Raw genomic sequence first — 18,887 nt, forward strand, 5'->3', positions numbered from 1 at the left:
CTAGACTCTTGCCCGTCGCTCCACTCCTCTAACTGAAAAATAACACGGGTAGGACAGTTAATCTGAGAAGCTACGCAGCAATGGAGCAATCTTCCAAGGTTTATGGATCAATATTAAAAAAATAATGTCCAAAACAGGAAGAATATATTTCTGATTTTTGGATCCTTCCTATATTTTTAGTGCACAAACTTGATTTTCTATGGATCAATTTTGTTAGTCTCTGGTTCTGGTTGTTGAACGTTTTATGGATCATTTGCAATACGCAAGCAACATTGCAAGTTTTATCGCGGTTTTATAGCATTATACAAGTCTAAATCATGGTCTACAGCACCCTCATAAAACCTAAATTGTTACTCGGGTATGCTTATGGGTAATTCGTTCGATTTCAATGCTCGTTCTTTAAAAATTGAAGGGTTCATTTTTACCATTTTGTTGCTAAAGTTTACACAAAATATGGATCATAGTGATTTTTTTTTGATCATTCTCACATTTTTAGAAATTCTCACCAGGGTTTTAAAGGATCATTTGGGCGTTTTTAAGGAATTATGGGTCGTTTCATCAATTCTTAAGGTGCACACGTATTCTTAAAACTTAATAAGCTATGAAGATGTTCAGGGGGGAACTCGGGGAACTTCGTTCGCTCATTACTGTGAAGATTATCAAATGTTCAAAAATTCAAATGTTGTCCCTCAGAAATTCTCCAAAATTGGCACGTTAATCAGCAAGTATTCTAATGATCTCGAGCTAATGAAAGATTTCGGTAAATATCATCATTTCTATAGAGAAACCTGAACTAATCGGCCTATGGTGAGATTTAACCCTTCTTCCATATTGATTTAACGTGTTGTACGACATTGATTCGTCCATTCAAATTCCTTATGTTTGAAGCTGAAATTCATTTTGAAAACCTCATTAAAATCGTCATTTCCCTCTTCTGGTCGCCTTCCCATTCATTCATCATCCCTCGCTCATCAATCTGATTTGAACAAAAACACCCATTATACTCGCCTTCTATTCTTTAAGGGTCATTACCGAGGCATCTTCCATTTTTGCCTCCTCGTTGGCGTTTTGTGTCACGACAAATCTTTGGCACTCACCTACTACCTACCGAGATCTGTCATCTGAAATCTATTCAAATCACTGCAAATTGGACACAGCCTAAGCACGCGGCCACGCTCGCGTACTCACACTAATTGGTCCCCGTTGCAGCTGTGGTGGAGAAAGACGGCCGAGTAGAATGTGTTTTTTTTTATTTTCAAAGACGAAGATGACGAAGAACACGAGTTACTTAAACTAATTGGGCACGTTTTTCTTTCTGCCTCCGGCGAAGCGGAAACGGGCACCTTACCCGGATAGTTTATCACGTTTTCAAGTTCTGCCAGTCGCTAGTGGTAGTGGTCTGTGCTAGGCTGAATATCATTCTCATTTCAAGTAGTAAGCTTCATGGAAAAAGTCACGTGAATCTTTTGCTTGGAAAATGGCAATCAGAAGATTAAATTTCCGCCAGCACGCACACATCCAAGCTTTTGTCTAACAAAATCTCGCATTTTCTTCTCTTCTTCCAGATCTCAACTCACTGACACGGATCGCAACGTATGTACCTCCTACTCTACAACAACCATTTCAACGCCATCTCACAAAATCTCCATATATTTTTGCCACACAATAGCGAACCGTCGCCAAAGTGTTGTTTTCCTATCGCTTTGATTAGGATCGGAGACAAAATAATCGCGCCTCTTTCCCTCTCTCTTTTGTACCATCTCTGAAAACAAAGCAGTCAGTTCTTTGAACCTTTTTGCTATCGCTTGCTGTTCATCGCCTACTAAGCTCAGCAGATATCTAATCGCCTTTTTTTTTGATAATCTTTCATTTCGCTTCGAACCGAAGCTCGGATGGATTCCAGGATGCATGATGGTGGATAATCTGCGATGAAGCGCTCATAACGTCATAACTAGTGCTGGGAAAATTATGAAACGGCGACTCTTTTACCTAAGAGTCGAGAACAAGAGGCGAAGAGCGATGAAATGGGGGAGAAGGGCGAAGATATTAATTACCATTCTCATTTCCTTAATCTGAGATAAGACGCAAATCGGAGCAATGGTGCTTGCTCATCGTGGCGTTTAGTTGGCGCTAATGTTGCGCTTTCATCAAGAAATGGAAATTTGTAAGCGAGGTTTTGCCGGTACACGCTAACGGAGAAGGTGTTTTGCTTTTGGTTTCCCAATTTGGATGGGTTTAATTGGTGTAAGTTGGGTTATCTCGTAAATTCGATCTAATTCGATGCTTTGAATCTATGGGAAGGGCTTTCATGCGGTCTAATCCGAGAACAACTGCAACTTCTCATTGGGAATAAAGCGAAATTGAATGCAGTTAGCTTGATCAGAGTGTCTGCTATCTTGAAAAACCAGGGAAATTTGAAAAGCAGATCTTAAAAATTGGGATAGCATATATTAAAGTATGCCAAAGAATCTTCTGCAGTATTTTAAAACATTCTAAAACTTTATCTTCCTCGTTATCCACTTTTACTCTTTGAACATAATAATTCTGGAGTGGATTTGTCTTCAGTAACAACATAAATTCTGAAACTTGAATTGTTTTTTAGAGTTAACGAATAGTTTCTTCAGATTATAAACTATTTTGGAACCAAAATACAAGAGAAGACAAGCGATTGGAAATTTGTTTGTAGACGCCGACTGTGATGCTAGAATTCTGTGAATCTGCTTTACAGACAAAGGAAGCTGGCAGTCTCTTCTTCGCGTCGATTTTGTCGATTGAAGCTGATCAGCGAATTCAAACATATAAAGCAACCAACGATAAAGACCACGATAAACTCTCTCTGTGATTTAGCTTGATCGGAGTTGTAGGATAATGATGTATTGCTCGCTTGCTTTGTTGAAATTGTTGTGTATGTAACATTATTTACGCTCGATAAAAATACTTTCTGGCATCACTGCCGTTCAGTTATCAAATGTAAAACAAAAAAGATACTATCGCTTTTTCGTCGGTAATCGTTTTATTCGCTTTAGATGGTTCGAATATGATAACCGGACAATATAAGTTTTAAAAAGTATTCGTGGTTGTCTTCTCTATTTCCGAGATCCCAAAATACGCTACAATTTGGTGTCAGAAGTGGGATTTAGAGGCAAAAGTTTTCCGGTCGATAGTAAGACGCGTACGTTTCGGTCTCGCGAAAAGCAATATGGCTACCGAAGAGCTAATGGTATCTCTGACGCGGATATTAGCCGATGCCCTAAAATCCTCCATTGAAAGTTTGGGACAAGCGAATCCCGCGAGAGAAGCGACAGCGCCATCCGTTAAGACACCCTCGTTTTCCGTCTACGAGTTTCGTTCTTCGGAAAGCACATCTGTTTCGGATTACTTCAACCGCTTTGAATGGGCTCTGCAATTGAGCAATATTCCGGCAGCTCAATACGCACACTATGCTCGAATGCATATGGGTACGGAGTTGAACAACGCCATCAAGTTCCTGATGAGTCCCCGTGATCCGGCAGAGATCTCGTACGAGGAGCTCCGTACTGCATTAGTGCCCAACTTTGACCAGGCAAGGGACAAGTACATTGAGAGCATCTAGTTCCGGGAAATAGTGCAGCAGAAGGGCGAATCAGTTTCCAGTTTTGTTCTCCGGCTCAAACAAGGTGCTGCATATTGCGAGTATGGAGAATTTCTCGATAGGATGCTGATCGAGGAGTTCCTACACGGCCTTGAATCGCGCGAGATGTGTGAAGAGATTATCGCCAAGAAACCGGCAACGTTCAAATCGGTTTTTGAATTTGCACACACACTCACAGGAGGTGCGAACGGCAAGATCATCGTTGATTCCAGAGGCGACCAACAAGCTGGGCTACGAGCGACCGAAGACGCGGACAAAGGCAACACAAACAAAAGTGTAGTGAAAAACTAACACACGAGCAGAGTGTGTGTAGTGGATGTGGTGGCAACCATCCTCGAAACCAGTGCAAGTTCCGTGATGCGAAGTGCTACAACTGCGAAAGAAAGGGCCACATCTCCAAAGTCTGCAAAGCCGGAAGGCAGACATCCCAGGAACAATCCACCTCCCAAGTGCAATCGGAAGAGCTACCAGCTTCGCAAGTAGACATCGTTTAGTCTCTGAGCAAAATTCATTCCGTCACCACGTCTGGGAAGCGAGTCATCAACGTCACCATCGACGGACACGGGTTGGAAATGGAAGTGGACACCGGAGAACCATGCGGAATAATCAGTGAAGCCAAACTACGGGAGATCAAACCATCGTTTGCACTGCTGCGAACAGACCGACAATTCTTCAGTTACACTGGGTCGTCTTCCAGTGAACGTCAGCATCGGAACGACTACTCACAAACTTGATTTGTCCGTCGTGTCTGGTGACACCGATACGCTTTGTGGCAGAGAGTGGATTGCCCAGCTTACGGCTGAAGTGAATTTGAACGAGCTGTTCACCCCAACTGGTGCGGTGCATTCGATTGTGTCTGCCTCTCCTATGTTGCTGGTGGAACAACGGCAGTCTCTATCGCAACTGTTGGCAAATTACGATGACGTTTTTAGTGACACTCCTGGCAAGCTAATAGGTCCGCCCGCATCCGTGCACCTGAAGCCTGGAGCAGTTCCAGTATTCGCCAAAGCTCGAGACGTACCACTAACATTGAAGAGCCAGTATGCCCAGGAAATCGACAAGAAGCTTGCAGCAGGTGTGTACGAGAGAGTCGACTACTCCGAATGGGCGTCCCCCACCCACATCGTTTTGAAGAAGAATGGAAAGCTACGCATTCTCAAGATCGAGTCCATCTTCCACCAAATGAAAGGAGCCAGTCTATTCTGTCACCCGGACGTGACGGATGCTTACACCACCTCCCAATCGACGCGGAGTTTTGACATGTTCTCACGCTTAACACACCAACACACGGGTTAGTTCGTCCAACAAGAGCGGTCTACGGAGCAGCAAACATCCCTGCGATCTGGCAGCGTCGAATGGAAACAGTGCTTCAAGGTTCGTCCAATGTCATTAATTTTTATGACGACGTTATAGTCTTTGCAGGTTGTTTCGAAAACCTGCTGGTAGTCCTCACAGCAGTATTCAACAGACGGTTTACGTCTAAATCGCTCGAAATGTGTCTTCGCCACCCCGGTACTCGAATGCCTGGGTCATAAAATCGATGCAAACGGGTTGAACAAATCTGACCAACACATCGAAGCCATACGTAATGCACCTCGTCCGTCGAATACGGATGAGCTACAGCTGTTTTTGGGGAAAGCCACTTACTACAACGCTTTCATTCCCAATCTCTCGTCACGATCTCGCTGTCTGCATGACATGTTGCAAGGGGAACCTTTTGTGTGGAAACCTTAGCGGGTCGCAGCTTACGAAGACATCAAATCAGCCCTCATCTCTCCACAGGTGCTGATGCAGTACGATCTAGAACTTCCTTTGATTTTGGCTACGGACGCAAGTAAAAATGGCTTGGGAGCTGTTCTCTCACACCGACTGGGAAACTGGGAACGGCCAATAGCATATGCCAGCTGTTCCATGTCTCCCACCGAACAGCGCTACCCACAGATTGACAAATAGGCTCTCGCCATCGTCAAAAGGTTCTTCTACTACCTATGCGCTCGCCGATTCACGCTGGTCACCGATAATAAGCCGTTGAGTCAAATTCTACACCCGACGAAATCGCTTCCAATTCTGTGTATCAGTAGAATGGCCAATTATGCTGATTATTTGGCACACTTCAATTTCGATGTTGTGTTCAAATCAACGAAAGAAAACGTCAATGCAGACTATTGCTCTCGAATCATACGAACACCAGCGAGCAGCAAAGTAAGCAGTGAAGACGAGTTCGATCTGTTTACCCTTCATCAAATCGCACGCACAACTACCGATTCGCGCAGACCACATCGCTCGTGAATCGCGCAAGGATCCTAGGCTTGGTAAGATCGTTCAGCTGTTGGAAGCCGGCACCGATCTGTCACGATCTGGCTACAAAGCACCGGAGGCAAAATACTCGCTTGCTGCAAACTGTTTACTATTTGAGCATCGTTGTACCAACCGGTGGAAACTAACGATTTTAAATTGGCTCACTACTTGACTAGCCTATTGGTCCCAAGCAAATCGATTAACGTACCCCATTCTTGTCAAAATTCTAGTACTACACAATGTTTGTTTTGATTCGCTATGAAAGTTTGACAGATAAAATGAGGGGTTCGAGGATATTCCTATGTTTTGAGGGGTGCATCGATTAGCGAAGATAGTAGCAGAGCTGAGCCAAAAAGTTGAGCACGTTTCTTCGGGACCTTCTGGTCTTAGAGTTACCTATATGGTTGTACCGTCCGTTCTCCGTACGTCAGTATTAGAGGATCTCCACGTAGCACACGGTATTGTGAAAATGAAAGGACTCGCTCGTTCGTTTGTTTACTGGCCGGTAATCGATGCGGATATCGAAAGAACAGTGAAATCATGCTCTGAGTGTGCTCGCCAAGCGCACGCTCCACCCAAGTTCAGCGAACATCACTAGCAGTACCTCGCGTCCAGCAAATGGTTGGAGGTCAAGGTCACCGCCTCTACAACGACAGCAACACCGATTGGGATTATGGACGAGCTGTTTTCCCGCTATGGAGCACCAGTCACTGTTGTATCAGACAACTGTCCGCAATTCACGGCTGCGGAATTCAAAGTGTTTTTGCAGAAAAGTGGAGTCAAGTACCATAATCTATCGGCACCCTACCATCCCGCAACGAACGGCCAAGCCGAACGGTACGTTCAGACGACGAAGGATGCACTGAAGGCAATGGGGCAAGGCAATGATTTCTTGCAGCAGTATCCACATGCAACCACCGGAGAATCGCCGTCCAAATTGTTCCTTGGACGGAACCTCAGAACACGTTTAGATCTCTTCAAGCCTGAAAACGTTCACCTGCGAGTCACGACAAAGCAACAAGCCATTTTTGACCGATCTTTTCGTGAATTCAGCTCGGGACAACAGATCTATTTCCTCTCCGGTAATTCCCGTATGGACAAGTGGATTCCTGGTATAATTGCAGCTCGACTTGGAGATCTCCACTACAAAATCAACTACGTTGGAAAACGATTCAAGCGTCACGTCGATCAAATTCGTTCGAGGCTTGGTACTATCACTTTTTCGTCGGTTATTGTTTTATTCGCTTTAGATGGTTCGACTATGATAATCGGACAATATAAGTTTAAAAAAGTATTCGTGGTTGTCTTCTCTATTTCCGAGATCCCAAAATACGCTACAGAAAATCTCACGGTTGAGGACATAGCTTGATCGGAATCGAAAAAAGACATAGCAAAAAAAAAAATCCCAATAACACATCCCAAGTAACAATTTTGGTTTTATGAGGGTTCTGTAGACCATTTAAACTTGAGGATTGCTTAAAAACTTTGATAAATCTTGCAATGTTACTTAGGATGTGTATCATCTTTGGCTTTACTTCATGAAGCAGCTGCGAACAATTTGGTTTATTTGAAAAAGTTCCTCCGTTCGATATTTTGGACTTAGATCTCATACTTACTTAATTACTTATCCTGGTCCGACATCCCTCAGGATTGCACCTGCATCACAATGTTACGCCAATTCACTCGGTTCGTGGCTGCTTGTCACCAATTTCTTGACCGTCCCACACTTCCAAGATCGTGCTCCACTTGGTCTAACCACCTTGCTCGCTGTGCTCCTCTTCGTCTTGTACCGGCCGGATTCAAGGTAAACACCATTTTTGCGGGATTGTTGTCCGGCATTCTTAAAACGTGTCCCGCCCATCGCACCCGTCCAGCTTTCGCAATTTTCTGGATACTGGGTTCGCCATAGAGTTGCGCCAGCTCGTGGTTCATCCTTCGCCTCCATACACCGTTCTCACATACCCCGCCAAAGATGGTCCTAAGCACTCGTCGTTCGAAAACACCCAGTGCTTGCAGGTCCTCCTCGAGCATCGTCTACGTCTCGTGACCGTAGAGAACTACCGGTCTTATCAGCGTCTTGTACGTGGTACATTTAGTACGGAGGTGAAGTTTACCCGACCTCAGGGTCTTGTGGAGTCCGTAGTAAGCACGAATTCCGGCAATAATACGCCGACGAATTTCTCTGCTGCAGTTGTTATCCGACGTCACCAATGATCCGAGGTACACAAATTCATCCACCACCTCGAACTCATCCCCGTCGATTGTCACGCTTCTGCCTATGCGAGCCCTATCCCGCTCGGTTCCTCCAGCTAACAGATACTTTGTCTTCGGCGTATTCACCTTTAATCCAACCTTCTCTGCTTCACGTTTCAGCCTGGTGTGCTGCTCCACCACGGCCTGAAACGTTTTTCCGACAATGTCGTCAGCGAAGCAGATGAACTGGCTGGACTTACTGAAGGTTGCGCCCCGCATTTTAAAGCCCGCACGTTTCATAACACCTTCTAGCGCAATGTTGAACAGGAGGCAGGAAAGACCATCGCCTTGTCGCAGTCTTTTGCGAGTTTCAAACGAGTCCGATAACGCACCCGATATCTTCACGCAGCACTGTACACCATCCATCTTAGCCCTGATTAGTCTGGTCAGCTTCCCGGGAAACCCGTTCTCGTCCATAATCTTCCATAGCTCTTCACGGCCAATAGTATCATAAGCGGCCTTGAAATCGACGAATAGATGGTGCGTAGGAACTTGATATTCATGACACTTTTGGAGGATCTGCCGCAACGTAAAGATTTGGTCCGTTGTCGATCGCCCGTCCACAAAACCGGCTTGATAACTTCCCACAAATCTGCTTGCTAGCGGCGATAAACGGCGAAAGATGATCTGGGAAAGCACTTTGTAGGCCGCGTTAAGAATAGTGATCGCTCGATAGTTCTCACATTCTAGTTTGCCACCTTTTTTATATACTGGGCATATTACTCCCTCTTTCCACTCCTCCGGTAGCTGTTCTGTAGTCGGTGCAGACAAGTGGCCAACTTATCCGGGCCCATTTTAATAAGTTCCGCTCTGATACCATCTTTCCCAGCTGCTTTGTTGATCTTAAGCTGTCGGATAGCATCCTTAACTTCACCTATCATGGGAGCTAGCATGTCCCCCTCATCCGCTGTACCGACGAAGCCATTCCTCCTGCCGCCTTGGTCCTCCGCCTTTGCGCCGTTCAGATGTTCATCGTAGTGCTGCTTCCATCTTTCAATCACCTCACGTTCGTCCGTTAAGATACCCCCTTCCTTATCCCGATACATTGCGGCTTGCGGCACAAAGCCTTGGCGGGATGCGTTGAGTTTCTTGTAGAACTTGCGTATTTCTTGAGAACGATACAGCTGCTCCATTTCTTCGCAATCCAACTAGCTCAATTTGAAATTGATATAGGTATTTATATCGATAACCTATCGATAATCATTTTCCACATGGGAAACATGTCCCCGACCATCTAGCTGAAATTAGTCCTGAGCGACACCGGCGCGTGCGGGCGGGACTAATGGTGGTAATTTAATCTTGATTTTTTTTATCAAGATAAACTTTTAATTCACCATTCGGTAAGCACAAAGAGAGGAAGAGGAAGAAAACACGCAGCCATTCTCTCTCGCATACCGTATGCGTGATAATGTTTTTTCCTTATTTAACGCACTGGATTCACCCGAATCTTCCTTTTGACAGCAGCGATAACCCTCGGAACCCGAGCTGTACTCGGACGACCTGTGGCCACCTTCGCGGATAGTTTTCCTTTCTTTTCTCGGCTTAAAACCCTTTTGGCGGTCCACCGGGACACTCCCATGGCGATTGAAATGTCTTTTTGCGACATTTGCGCGTGGGACAAATCACGAATACGCTGCCACTTCGTTATGGTGCAACTGTCAAACTAAGTAAATCATTTTCTTTTATATACAGCCTACTACGGTATGAGCTATAGGTTACGTGCATGCAAAGAAAACCATGGCATTGTATGCACAGGTGAAACGGGAACCTTATTTGTACGATGGTGCAAACATTATCACGCATACGGTAGTAGAGAATGTCAAGGTGTGAGTGACTGCATGACTGAATGCACGCGGAAGAAGAGTACTAGACCAAAAATTGAAATAGGCAGAACAACCAATCTCACGTAATGCAAATTTCTCGAGAATCAAAACACACCTACGCAAACTAACAATGTCAACAAAACAAGTTTGCTCTTTCCGATGCTGGTGTTTTTGATTTTCAAGAAATTTGCGTTTGAAGCCATTTCTTACGTTTGGTTGTTCCGCTTGTTGTTCTATATTTTCTGCTCATTGCTGCTTTAGGATCTGACGTCGACGCTGGAGGCCATCTTCGAATACCTACTTCTATATTGTTCAACGAAGCCAGTTCAATTGAAAAAAAACATATCCAATACATTCCAGGACTATGGTGACGGTCCTGCAAGCAATGATTAACGTTGATCGTGCCAATGTGTTTTAGGTTGCTGGGTGAAGTATGCGATTTCTGAGGCAGCTGGACATTGTAACGTCGTGTAAGAAGACTATTCCGGAGATGCATACCACTTGCCTTTGCTCACACAGCATGTGATTGAGGGATTTTTCCATTGAAAATGTACACACAGTCATTTAAAACAAGGATTGGTTAGGTTTTGAATGCTTGTAACTTTGTCATTTATAGATGACATTAAATTCCAAATACACCAATCGATAGGAAATATTTCTACGAATCTGCTGAAATAAATACCTTTCCAATTTTCCATAAAAATCTTTCGAAAATGTACAAATGATACGTTTATCACTGTTTTCATGAAATAAACGTTTCCCCAAACCCAGTCATCATATTCGAGTACCACTTGGTTGCACGTCGTTCTACTTGAACCGTGCCTCTGCTAATTTTCGCATCGGACGGTGTGGCAGGCAGGAGAAAGAGATGGATTTTCTCCCTCTCTCTCTCTCTGTCGTCGTTCTGAACATGCTCGCAGGTACTGTGACGGGATGATATCTGGCAGGTGTGGTTAAGCTTTAAGTTAAGAACGATGTCATATCAAAGCTCATTTTTGCATCGGACAACGTAGTAGAGATCGAACAACCGGACGACACATTTTTTACAGAAAGAGGTTATATTCCTGGGATGTATCGGCGGTATTGTCCTGACCGATTTTCAGTGAAACTAAATTATTATTTCCTCTTGGATCCCGTTCAAGTAGGGGAAATGACGGCTTCGGCATGACAGACTATTTTCGGCAACCCAAATTGAAACACTATTTTCACTGGATTTTCTTACGAAAACACTTCGCTGAATGCATGCAAACGATTCTTTATGCTTTCAGCTTCAATTTGACTATATTTTTACCACTGAGAAAAAGCAATCTAGCAGGGTTTTCTTGAAATGAAACACACGCACTACAAATTGTAGCTGATTTAGAGTTGCCGATAATAGAACAGCAGATTTACATGCAGTTCAAATGGAACGGTTGCCGAAGAAAAACTGGTTGCCGACAATACTCGCTCTCACTAGAGAAGATTGGAGCTTTGTAAAAGCGTTTCAAAACAGATTTTGACAATTCTTTCGACTGAAATTGTTAGAGCAGCTGGCAGCAAACGATTGTAAACAAACCAATACTGCATATGTGTGCGTTCCATAGAGAAAAAAGGCTATAGAAAGAAGGTCGCTGCTTAGGTTGCCGAGAATACGTAAATTCCCCTATTACGAAACGCGATTTATTTTTTTTTTATTTTTATAAAACATCTACTGAAACGCTCATCAATCATCTACTATGGTCTACGAATACTTCCCTGAAGTAAAATAAGCGATTATTGAGAAAATTTGCAACAGTGCAAAACATATCGCTGCAAAAAACATACATGCGTAATTCTCGCAAGCGCGCAAAGGATCGTCAGGCAGACGTTTCTCGGAAAAGATCCAAGACCGCTGCAGTGAGAGTTCGGTGTTATCGGGCCAACATGAAAGCTGTCATCCTCGAAGTACTCGGAACTTCGATGAATATCATGAAACTATCTAAAAATATCTAAATTTAGTTCTCTGGAATTTCTTGAAGATATCGTTGCTTGCTAAAAGTTATCGAATTGTTTTATTAATGGAACTTCGTTGATGTTCTCTCATCAACTTAGCTAAATTTCGAATTTTTTTAAGTTCTTGAAATTTCCATGATATAATTCTCTCGGGCTTTGCTGAAGTTTCCGGAAATTCACTGAGTTTCTCAAAACTTCTTTAAGCTTTCTAATATTTCCTTGAAATTATTTGAACTACCATTTGATTCTCTGACCTGTATTGATGTTCTCAACGCTTCCCGAAAGCTCTTAGTTCTATTGAAGATCTCGGTTCTGCTAGGAAATAAATAGAATTCCCGTAAACACCTTTAAATTTCCCTGAAATTCTCTGGACTCCTGTGAAGTTTCTGATCTATTTCTGAAGGTCTCTGCACTTCCCTGAAATTCGCGGAACATCTTAAGGGTTCTCGATTTTTTTTCAGCACATCATGGAATTATCCTGAATTTATCTAAATTTACGATTATAGATCTTTAAACTGCTCGAAAAGTCTGGACTAAAGTTACGGGAACTGCTCTAAAGATCGGAAATTCGCCAAAGATCTCTAAATCTAGCTTTTCTTAAAAATTTACCCAATGACCCTCAAGTTTTCTATATATCTCAAGTTCGCTTAACACCTGTGAAGCTCTCTGAAATTCTAGGAACATCATAAAAGTTCCTGAAAAGTCTCGGATGCTAAAATAACCGCTTTGAGGTTCTTAAAGATTCAGTAAGTTGCCCATATTTTCAGCATGTTAACTTCCCTTATGTTCATGCAGTTTGTTTATGGACCTTCTCAGACATTTTCAGCATTTCTTTTCATTCCTTGGAACTTCTCCAAAGTTCCTACAATTTTTGTGAAGTTAATGGTACTGCATTGAAGATCGCTGAACTTTCATAAAGTTAATTACGAACTTGAAATAAATCATTCTTTTTTACTTAATTCTGGCACTTTGAAAATTTTCAATATCTTGAACTTGCACATGGAATACGAAACTTCAAGACATTGAATACTTTTAGTTCTTGGATTTACTTACTTGGAAAACTCAGGTAATTTTATTTACAAAAATAAGTAGACATCCTGTATGTAGAGAAAGACGATTAAATGTCACAAAACAAAGAATAATCAATCTTGAAATAAATTCACCCTAAAAAACTTGAAAATAGTGACTTATTACAAGAAAAAGTGACTTTAGTGATTTGACCTTAAAAAAGGAGACTTGTTAAAAAGTGACTCGCTACCAGCCCTGTATTTCGCATGATTCTACCAACACGCTTTAAACTGCATATGATAATGATGCATGATAATTTTGTATTGGGGTTGTCCTTCAAATTGAAGAACAGAGGGAAGCTTGAACCCCATTTGCTCGTTATACCCCTTCCTCCCCTACTTCGCTGACATATGAACCAACATTTTGTTCAATATTGAAAGTATCGTCTAATGATAAGGAAAATACAACTGCCTCTTGCGCTATTCTAAAATGCAACCTTCACTCTCTTCTCTGCTTCAGAGACCTAATTTAAAACTAATGATGGAGCTACTGAAAATAATTAACGTATTTTTTGGTACACATTCATGGCGTATTTGTGGACAACACTGGGGTGCATATTAGCAACAAATGTGTGACGAAATAGTGTCAGGTTTTGAACGCTTATAACATGGTCATTTATGAATGAAATTCAATTTAAATTAAACCGTTTTATTCAGGTTGAATGTAACATTTGTTTGGCATGAAAAAGATAGTTGTTTAGCTATTGAAAAATGATCTAAGTTGTTTTAGCCGCAATCAACCAATCACGTACTCTATCACGCTATGACTATCGAAAGAACAGAGAGGCGAGCTGATTGCGCGAGATTATAACAAAGCATACCAATATGGTTTGTGTCAGTTCGTCTGTGGATGTGACGGAGGACACTCGACATACCCGTTAGACGCTATCGAAGGTCGACTTGAATGACTCGTTCCAATATCGAAATTTCCACCAAATGGAAGGATTCCAGCAAAGATGCTCAGATGGGCAAGGTCTATTAAACGGAGGGCAGTCCATTTGAGCGGCACAAGAGTACCTTGTGGCTACCTATTGTTTGCTTTAAATTTACATCTCCACTAGATATAAGATTGTGGTCTTTTGGAAAATTGCCACAACTCTTAATATACCATTTTCTGTCAAATCGGTTAAAAGCCTACAAAATGTAAGCGCCGTACATTCTTAGACTGTATTGCCGAGATTAGCGTCGCTGACTAGGTAAACTTAAAACGAATGTTACTCAGAGAGTGAGTCACTTTTATTCATAAAGAATTGTGCTGTCAGGCGCACTATGATTTCTAAAGTTGTTTTGCCATTAGTACAACATTAGTATGTTTCCGAAAATTAGGTGAACATGTTTAATTATGAAGAACAAAGAAACTGATTTTTTTATTTCGATTACCGATAACCCAATTTGAAAAAAAAAATTAACCAATTGTTCATTTTGGAGTTAAGTTTCTAAACCATTTATTTTGTTATTAATATATTAGTGAATGGAGCAAAATAAGCTCGTAGTTCTACGCCAACAATGCGGTCGTGCTTTGGACATGACCCTTACCTTTTAGTTTAATATTACTGGTTGATTAGGGAATTTCAGGGAATTTAGTTTTCTTCGTTGGGTCAACACTCGTACCAAAATTCTTTTGGGTTTTGACTTCGTCAGAATGACTTGTCTCGTTTTAAGATTTATTCATTGTTTATCACTCCCACGAAGATGCTACTCTGGGCTGACACCTGAAGTTCTTAGTAAGATCATTGCTTCCATAAGCTATTTGGTTGCGCAATATTTCGTCAGCTCTAGCTCTACCATTCAACCGTAACCTAAAGACCACAAATCAGCAGAACAAAATATCCAATTCCGTTACAACCTTCATTTTCAACACATTGCTCAAATCCTAACTTCCGTTCAGAACAACAACAATAGTCCCATAATTCTCTACGCAAGCTGCTGATCTGCCACCGGCTGGAAAAACCAACAAATGCAAGAATGGATCAAAGTCAGCAAGCGCTCGGCTCTGCACAGCTGCCAGATGAAGCGTGAAAGCATATCTCAAAAGTGTGCAGAACAAATTATGCGGTTGACCTACTGAAAGCATAGATTTATGGACCAACAAAGTTCTGCCTCTCGATTCGAGGTTCGCTCGTGTGCTTAGAGTTTTGAACAAATCTTTTCGCTGTTTGTCTTCTTTGGCAAACTTCTCGGCTGCGCTCGGCTGATGATGAGCAAATATTTAAGCTTGTTGTATCTCCCATCTCTGGGACGTCAAGTATCACACGATGAATGGCGACTATGTGTCATTCCCAGGCGCTTTGTAATTACGCCTTATTCGTATTACACCTACATGCGTTTGAAGATGTTGCTTGTTGCTCGCTTGAGTAACCGCGACCGGTTACGGCCCACGCAACCAAGCTTCTTCGCCCGACGAGCACCTCTTCCCCCGCTTTGATAAGTGTCAAACATTTTAGTATTCTATTCACGGGGCGCACTCCAGTCCCAGCTCGGTGATATCGCCCGACGTTCGGTCCTTCGAACGCCCAAAATCGTGGGAATGCGAACACGCGGCCCTGCCATCATTCCAGTGCCTTCGAAAAATCACATATTCATGACGGCATGAGCTGAACCCCATCGAAGTTGGTCGCGATATGCAGCAGTAATTCGCATAAATAATTTTTACTTTTCATTATCTTTGTCCATTGTTTTCCGATGCAAATAGTCATTTTACTTTCGCGCGCATCCAGTTCCACCCACATGGGGTTGAATGGGTGTGAATGTGAATGCATTTCGTGCTCATGCGTTGCACTTACAGGTTCACTTATTTAATTCAATGACGATTGAAAATTTCACCTGGTTAAAGCAAAAGGACTGGTCGCGCAAAATCCTATCCAATTTTCCTACCGTGCAGTCACAGAAATCGTTCAATGTTTTATCGAAATTCCTCCTAAGACATGATGAAGAAAAATCGGCATTTCACAAGCCACAACCGGAGGCTATTCTCCGAAATCCTAGTTTAACTTTTCCACTTATCGACGATCGTCCTGCAACTATATTGGCACACAGCAATGGCTGGCAAATGGAAATTTCTTCATCTCTCTCCGCACATTCAACGTCATTCCAGAGAGACGACGGTGCCGAAAGTCATCCGAAAAGGATTTAGCACGGCACGGGGTATTAAGAAATTTATGCAACCTCACCCGAGGAAAGCTCATTTCTTATGCATTGAACCAAAGTTTGCAAGCGGTTAGAGGGCTGCGGGTGGGCGGGGGAAACCCCTTAAGGGTTGGGTTTTCAGCATTAAAATTCAATTACTCTGTAGCCGCTTGCCTGCCTGGAACGAACTAAGGAACTGTGTGCCATTTCACTCTCGATGAGAGTTGAGTTTGGCAAAAAAAAAACGGTTCTTTTTTCTGGTCCGTTGGCATCAGGAAGAATGTGTTACTTTTACAAAAGATCGTTCACATGTTCCATAAGCTGCTATCAATTTCGCTTCAATTATGCTGAGTATGTTGGCCATCGTTTGCGTTTCATGGGACCCATAGTGTTCACGAACAGTAGGTACTAGACGTATACTGTCACAGCTTGCCCAAGTACCGACGGTCTCTTCTCCGATGCCGTTGGTGTCGAAATCGCACTTTGCAGTAGTCGTTTGTTTTGCCAACCGCTTGCATGAATAAATTTACATGCATAATTTTCATTATCATCAACCGAGTGTCAAATCTAACTGCGCTCGCACGGAACTACAGGCACACGGTGCGGAGCGGTGGGCGGAGCGGCGGGCGGTACGCTGTTCAACAATGAAGGGTTGACGAGGATGAGGTCCAACTGAAGTACACAATGCGATGTACGATGTTGCAATTCTACATTTATTGCGTTTATGTTTAATTTTGTTGAATTGCTATAGAAAGTTCATCACAAATTTGGCTTACACACATTCAGTTTTTGATGGAAACGTGTTGGGTTATTATTCTGAACTCTGTTATACCAACCGCTGGAAACTAACGATTTGAAATTGGCTCACTACTTGACTAGCCTATTGGTCCCAAGCAAATCGATTAACGTACCCAATTCTAGTCAAAATTATAGTACTACACAATGTTTGTTTTGATTCGCTATGAAAGTTTGACAGATAAAATGAGGGGTTCGTGGATTTTCCTATGTTTCGAGGGGTGCATCGATTAGCTTGGGACCGAAGAGAGTACCAGATCTGAGCCAAAAAGTTGAGCACGTTTCTTCGGGACCTACTAGTCTTAGAGTTACCTCTATGGTTATACCACTTCCTATAAAACCGGTTCAGTTATGTAGATTTTGACGTAGGACTTCGTCTTTCTTTATTATACTGGGGGTGACATTACGAAATCAAAAATGTGGCAAGTAACGAAAATGGGGGGTGTTTTCAAACACATATTTCTCAAAACCATTAATGGAAAATACGTCATGCAATGTGTCATTCGACGGAGACATTATTCAGCAATTTTTTGATGTGTAGTACAAATAGAGAAAATAGTTAAACAGTTAAGAAATTTGACGAACAAAATATGAGTATTTCGTGAGGCAATCAGAAGAGCGGGTGGAAGGCAAGAATCTATATTCTATCGCACTTTCCAGCTCATACAAAAATCAAACTCGCACTGCACATGCTCAAACGACGGTTTCGATTTCGGAGAGTTGATCGGAGCTCAGAGCAACTCTAGAATGAGGGGAGGCGAAGAGCAGCGTCCACAAAAACGACTGCCAAATTGCTCGTACCGTCATTTACAACCAGACAGTCGAGCTGGTCGTTGCTAGGAGTTAACGTCAATACCGGGAAAGAATCCTGAAATGAAGATATTAGGCCTCTGGCAGAGTTAAGCTGGTGGCAGATCAGCAAAAGGAAACGTAGAGTATTTGAAAATTATGTTTATGGAAGGCCTTCGTTAGCTGAATACTACATTAGTGTCCTAAATGGTCTAGCCGGCAGCCACCCTTAGGTGATACATACCATACCATATCAATCAGGCTAAGGCCTTGATGTCCTCGGCTGTCCGAAGAAGTCGTCTCCACTCTACTCGATCCATGGCCACACGTCGCCAGCCTCGTAGTCTGCGAAGGGTATGCAGGTCTCCTTCTACTTGGTCGATCCACCTTGCCCGCTGCGCGCCTCTTCTTTTTGTTCCTGTTGGGTCGCTTTCTAGAACCATTTTCACTGGGTCGTTGTGCGGCATTCCTACGACGTGCCCAGCCCACCGTAGTCGCCCAATTTTTGCAATGTGTACGATGGATGATTCTCCCAGCAGCTGGTGCAATTCGTGGTTCATTCGCCTCCTCCACGTTCAGTCATCCATCTGCACTCCACCGTGTAACACCTTCCCTTCGACTAAGGGCACGTTGGTCCTCCACGAGCACAGTCCAAGTCTCGTTGTCGTAGAGGACCACCGGTCTAATCAGCATCTTGTAGACGGTCAACTTCGTGCGGCGGTTAATTTTATTCGGAGTCCAAAGTAGGCCCGATTCCTTGCCAAAATGCGTTTCTGCTGATATCATTTTCGGCGGTCACCAGTGAGCCAAAATACACGAACTCGTAGAACATCTTGATTTCGTCACCGTCAATGTGAACACGGGGAGGCAGGCTAACATTGTTTTCCCTAGAACCTCTTCCTCGTATGTATTTCGACTTCGATGCGTTGATGGCAAATCCAATCCGCCTAGCTTCAGCCTTCAGTCTGATGTACGTTTCCGCCATCGTCTCAAAGTTCCGTGCCATGATGTCGATGTCATCGGCGAAGCCAAGAAGCTGGATGGACTTCCTGAAGATCGTGCCACACGTATCTATCCCAGCTCTTCTGATCACACCTTCTAACGCGATGTTGAATAGCATACACGAAAGTCCAC

At 43.0% G+C, this 18,887-nt stretch overlaps 1 protein-coding gene across 1 annotated transcript in view; it reads left to right on the forward strand.

Moving 5' to 3' along the window:
* Positions 1-1,577: 1,577 nt before the first annotated feature.
* LOC135707429 (uncharacterized) overlaps positions 1,578-18,887 on the forward strand; it is a 106,632-nt gene continuing 89,322 nt past the window's right edge. The window contains exon 1 of the mRNA XM_065229255.1: positions 1,578-1,593. The gene's annotated coding sequence lies outside the window, so the exon portion shown is untranslated. The remainder of the gene's footprint in view (positions 1,594-18,887) is intronic.

Source organism: Ochlerotatus camptorhynchus, unplaced genomic scaffold (assembly GCF_037179485.1).
Source record: "Ochlerotatus camptorhynchus isolate MF236.1 unplaced genomic scaffold, CSIRO-AGI_Acam_v1.1 ptg000312l, whole genome shotgun sequence".
NCBI lineage: Eukaryota > Metazoa > Arthropoda > Insecta > Diptera > Culicidae > Ochlerotatus > Ochlerotatus camptorhynchus.